Genomic DNA, 6,000 nt, shown 5'->3' on the forward strand with positions numbered 1-6,000 from the left:
ATTTGTGTGGTCCTCCTGAAGGTTTTGTCTGGCTTGCACGCATGCTTCAGGTGATCAGTCACCAGTGATTCAATGCTTCAACATTATTCGAGGTTCTCGAGCTCATCTGTCAGCGATCAATAGCCGCCTCCTCTCTATAAAACCGCCGCACTGCATCACAAGACTCCCACGGAGCATCAGTGACCATGCCCACTGGAAAGCATCAGAGCTGAGAAGTTGGCTGCTATTCTATAGTATGCCATGCACAGTGGATATCCTGCCAAGAGAGTATTGGAGGCACATGGCGAAACTCTCTGAAGCCGTTCACATCCTCCTGAGAGAAAATATATCAGACCTTGACATAACGCATGCAGGTATATACTAGTTTGAAACACAGCATATCAAACCAGTGTAGCACTGGTGCACAGGGGAGGCATACCATCAGGGATATAGAACTGTTATCTTTTGGGGTTCGGTTAAGGTTCAGGTGTATTGGTTTGGTTTGAGTTTAGGTTTAGCGAACCAAAATAGCTGTTTGAACTGCTATGCGGTGGGTTCAGTGGCTTTTGCAATCCAAACGTCCACATGTAGCTGAGCAGGTCAGGCTCACAAAGCGCAGCATTGACGACTGGCTATCAGCTATATGGATTTGTATGCACACTAAAAGGCACCTATACTTTTGGCTGCATGTGCCCGATTGGACTGCAAGCAAATAATGATAAACTGGAAATATTATTTAAACATTCTGGTACGCAGCCTAAAACTACGATCATAGTGGAGAAATTCTGGAAAATCTTAATATTTTGGAGTTTTAGAATACCTACAAAAAAGAAAAGAGAGAGAGAACAAAAATTGATGCAGATGGTGTCAAACCAAGTTCAGTTTTGTAGTCTCACTACGCATAAATCTGGCAGCACGTTTGTCATTTTGCAACTATGCTCTCCTAAGGTACAAGGTGGCCCACAGGTGCTACTGTACAGAAGAAAAATGTTAGGGTTAAAGCTGACATCATATCATCAAACACTGCCGGGCAAACCACACGGAAGCACCGAATAGTTGCTCCCGTTCACTCTCAACTATCGACATCAAACTTTCACTTCGTTCTCTTGATCTGCCTATTTGGACAAGGTTGAAAGTTAATTACGCCACTCAGTAAGTGATAGATAGAGCCTTGCCATGCATGTCGTCGAAAGTGACTACCAGACTGTGATCACTTCGAAAATATCATGTACAAGGTTCAATACAAGTGGTGCTAAAAAGCATTCCTAATTTGTTTTTCTTTTTTCTGCCAGATGAGCTCCTGAGAGAATTTGTGGCCGTTGCATCCCGCTATACGGAGAGGCATTTATGACCTTCAACGTTCATGCTCTCCTACACCTTGCTGCATCAGTGGCATATCTTGGGCCCCTGTGGGCCCACTCAGCATTCGTCTTTGAGGGAGGAAATGGCATGCTGGTCAACTTGGTTACAGCTGCGAGAGGTGCGCCACAACAAACCACAGAAAGGGTTGTGATGCATCAAGAACTGCAAACTGCTCTTGCTCTGGGCCGTGTTGCTAACGAAGAGAAGGTTGCATGTCAACGTCTTCTTGGATTTGCTCATATACAGACTGCCTCATACGCTGGTGATGTATGCATGATGGGTCATGGCCGTGCAGGAAGGCTAAGTTCGACAGAGGTACAAGCATTAGAACAGTTCTTGGGTAGCCAAGTGGGGGGTGTTGTGGAACATGACAGGTTAATTTACTGTCACCAGGTGTTTAACAGCGCGGCCTACAGTAGACCAACTAAAAGTGACTCCACTGTGTTCGTGGACTGTTACGGACAGTACCAGAGGATTGAAAAGATTTTGGAGCTCCGTGTGCAACGAGCCCAAAAGTGCTTGTTGATTTGCAGGAAGGTAGTCGTGTGTGTGCCTTCACGCAAATTTTCACCACACATTAAGGACTGTTTTTTGTCTGAGCGTTCAGACGTGAATGTCATTGAACCGCATTGTGTCAGAGACATTTGTCTATTTATGTCGTTTCCAACAGGGCAGTCCTATGTTTGTGACCTGCCCAACAAAATAGAACGGGACTGAATCTGTTGTGACCTGGTACTATTATATTTGTCACTGATTAAATACAGACTTTTTCTTTTGTTCTTCGAAGCAATCTTGCTCGATAACTGTAACACACACTGCTTTTATTCAATGCTCAAGATTCAATGTTTGAGAGGGAGATCCAAAATATGTAATTAAACTAAAAATACCATAAGATGTATCTTAAATAGAGTACGAATACACAAAACAAGAAGTATTGAGTAGAATACCAAAATACCGCAAAATTTATTTAAAATACAATATTTTAAATACAATACTCCAAATACGTACAAGTCTGGTAGAGCTGCGAGAATGGGTGTAAGGATGTATTATATACGGTAGTTCCGGCCATTACTTGCCAGGCATATCCGATAGAATCATACGTAGACGACGCGCCAAAATCGTAGGCGGCAGACACACCACAGTCCAAGTGCCATCCGACGCAATGCCATGTCAAACAATTCCGCTTCCGCACAGAACACTGTATAGAGCAGTTTGAAAGCTTGCTTGGTAGATCCCAGGACTGATAATCCAGAAGATAATCCGACTCCTACAGCTGGCTAACCTTTTCAGTGACTTTCATCTTTCATCATGAGTTTTGAATTTCTGTGAACATGTTGTTGAGTTAATTAAATGAGTGAACGATAAACCAAACAGAATAGGAACGTGAACTGATTTTTCCTTTCGAGCTTTAACAGCGCTGATCGTGAAAACTGTACAGGATTTTCTGTTTGAATTCTGAGAAATTGGCTCGACATAGCCTATAAATTTTGTTTCCAAAAGCCCAAGAATTCCTATTGCCGGAGGTATGTTTTCTCTCACTGGATATTTGCAGCTTCTAATTCAGGCCCATAGCATAGCAAAACCTCGAGGTTGAGGGGAAGAAGAAAGCAGAACGACACGACACGACACGAAGTCTCGTCGCCTTGCGTGTTTTCTCTCAAGCCTGGGCTTGCTACGGAATCCCACCAGCGAGCCGCGGATTTCTCAGCTCTCTCAAGATGTAATTCAGATACCTTTGAGGTATGTTATCAGTGTATGTAGCTCAGATACTTTTCCAAAGTAACTTAACAGCCAATGCAGCTACACAGAAAAAGGTTAATTACACGAGACGGGAAAGTGAAATGTTAATTACAACAGGTTGGAAACTGAAAGGTTAATTACAAGAGACCAGAAACTGAAAGGTTATTTACAACATACAGGAGCCTGAAAGGTTAAAGGAGCATGGAAGACCCCAAAAATATTTTTAGTTTTTCGCTGCAACGTCTTCTACAACAAATAAAATGAGCTGCTGCGAAAGTACGATGAGCGCAGGTAACCCAGAGAGCACGCGCAAGGCTCCGTTCCGCCCAGCTTTAAAGGACGTTCTCCGCATCCGAAGAGCGCCGAAGCGTAGCTGAAACGGCGTGACGAATCACGGGCTACGGCACGTGACCAGTGACGTCGGCACAGCTGACACATGTATAAGAGGCGTGCGAGCAGAGATGAAAAAACAAAGAAAAAAGGCGCCGAGCAGCTTCTACGTCACGCGGGGCTCGTGTCTCTCTCCCTCGACTGCCGTTCTCGGACTGTATTTTGTAAAGTGTATTGCGCAGTGACATTACGCCGCAGATCGCAAATATTTTGCATGGTGACTCCTTGTGGACAACTTCACAAATGAAGCAGGATTTCGAGTCATGTTAAAGGTCACTTCCATGCTCCTTTAATAACAACATACGGGAACCTTGAAGGTTCATTACAACGGGCAGTTAACTGAAAGCTTAAACTCTCGAGCACCGAGCGAAGTCATATGGCATCACGATACCTCGGAAAGACCAGCGGTTTCGGTTTCGAATTCTCATTTGAGGGCCAATCAAAGTGTTGTCAACATCACTTTGCACGTGCCTATTAATGGGTGACACGAATCGGACATTGCTTGAACTACGCTCAAGCGGGTTCTTTGGGCAAAACTGCCATCTTGTCCTTGTCTTACGTCATAGAAACGTCGTTTGAGGCCTGGTGACTGATTACATGTCGTTATGCCGCTTACCGACACATTTCCGTCGTCATAACGCGAGAAGGTGAACGTATTTTGCCAGCGTAAACTGTGCTCCTTCCGTAACATGGCAGCCCATTTCTCCTTAGTTTAAGTACATTGCATCGGCTCAGTGAGTCTTAACGCGCGGTGGTCATTGCATCTTTGGAAGTCGTCAAGGGTACTAGGCCATATGTGCGAAACTGCGCGTTTTACTACGAGATTACCGAATAAAAATAGTTACCGTGGCCGAAAGACATCCAAGACGTCACGCAGAAGCAACATCCGCATTGTTTACAAAATGATTTGGCCGCCGATCGCGGCACCGCCATTCTTAGGGTTATGTGTGTCTTGGGGTTTGCTATGACTTGCGACCAGGACCTGTCCAGGATGCATTGCGTTCGCTTAGGTATATGGCCGCATGAACATTGCCTGGAAGAAAGTATGTAATCACGACATCACTAATTATCTCACGTTGATTAATTAGCTCTTTAATTATGGAATTTCGCATAAAAGCGAGATCCGAAAAAGAAGTATATTCCTGTTTGATATACATTCCGCGTCAAAAAAGAAAGAAAAAGACTAATAGCGCAAATGTTTTGAAATATTCATCCCTGAATTTCGCTACACAAATGAGCCGAAACAAGAAATACGCCTTTTGCGGTTGCAGAAATGATGCAAGCTTCGCCTTATCTAGGGTCGAAAGGCGATCTATCTGGCCAATAGATTAGCTCCAACACCAATCAGCTCCATAGCTCCAAATCACGTGGCGCCCCTCACGTGGAATGCACTCGCTCTTTTTGCGCTAGAAAAGTGCTTTGTTCTCGGCTCGCTTGCAAAGAGAATTCAGCGATGGATATGGGCCTGTTGCACTAAAGTTTCGTACGGCGACCGCTGCGCCAACTGTCCCCCTCTAGTGTAGAACGCCGTTACTAGACGGTAGTGTCTCTGTCTAGTGTGTAATCTCTTTTGCAGAAATCCTTGCGCCACGATTTTTCAGAGCCGCAGTCTAGGTGATACATGCCAGTGTAGGGAAAATCCTCCGGCTACACGACCACAAATGGCGCTGCAGAATACGGTTCAGAGTGCCTTCAAACGTCGTGAAACAGGTTCATTGCAAAGCACTTAAGTGTGCTTTTTTTTAAACATGAAATTGCTTTCGACGACGAATACCTCCCATTCTATTATTTCGCCTTAGCGCGAAATCCTCTCATTAAAAGGGTAATGAATTTTAGGTAATTAGTGATCATGTAGTTGCATGACTTTATTCCTTCACTTTCTTCTGTTTTCTTCGAACGAATGTACGCCTGGCCATATAACTCTACTGCAAAAAAACGACATTTATTTTCCTCTATTAGTTTTTTGAATAAAAATTCTGTAACGAACAAGAATAAACACGCCGTATGTTGGCAAGAAACAAACAATCACCACAAACAATCATCATCATTAACAGAAGAATAGTGACTCCATCACGCACGGTATCGAGACTACATCAGCAGGACCTTATATCATCAAGAACGTTGCACATAACGCTTATGACATAGAACGACCGCTACCGAATGGGGCTACCGAAAGGGAGATAGCGACGGCTATGCAGATAAAACCCTGGCTTGAACCCTCTGATTTGGAACATGACTTCGACCTCACTGAGCTGTTCCAAGAGGATGACCAGAGTCAGCATTCACTGTAGCAACCAAGTTTAGTAAGTGACACACCCTGCGCAACTCCATTGCGAGACGTTTGCCGTCAGAATCCCAAACTAGCGCGCCGACCGCCCAGATGGCTACTGGATGATGCGACCGACGAGAATTTCGGTAATTGCGAGGACGCAATTTCTTAGACCGGGGCCGTGTTAACGAGGATGACGACGACGATGGAGCTCACGTGGTCTGGGAACAGCTCAGTGAGGTCGAAGTCATGTTTCAAAT

Source organism: Ornithodoros turicata, unplaced genomic scaffold, assembly GCF_037126465.1.
Source record: "Ornithodoros turicata isolate Travis unplaced genomic scaffold, ASM3712646v1 Chromosome42, whole genome shotgun sequence".
In the NCBI taxonomy this organism is placed as follows: domain Eukaryota; kingdom Metazoa; phylum Arthropoda; class Arachnida; order Ixodida; family Argasidae; genus Ornithodoros; species Ornithodoros turicata.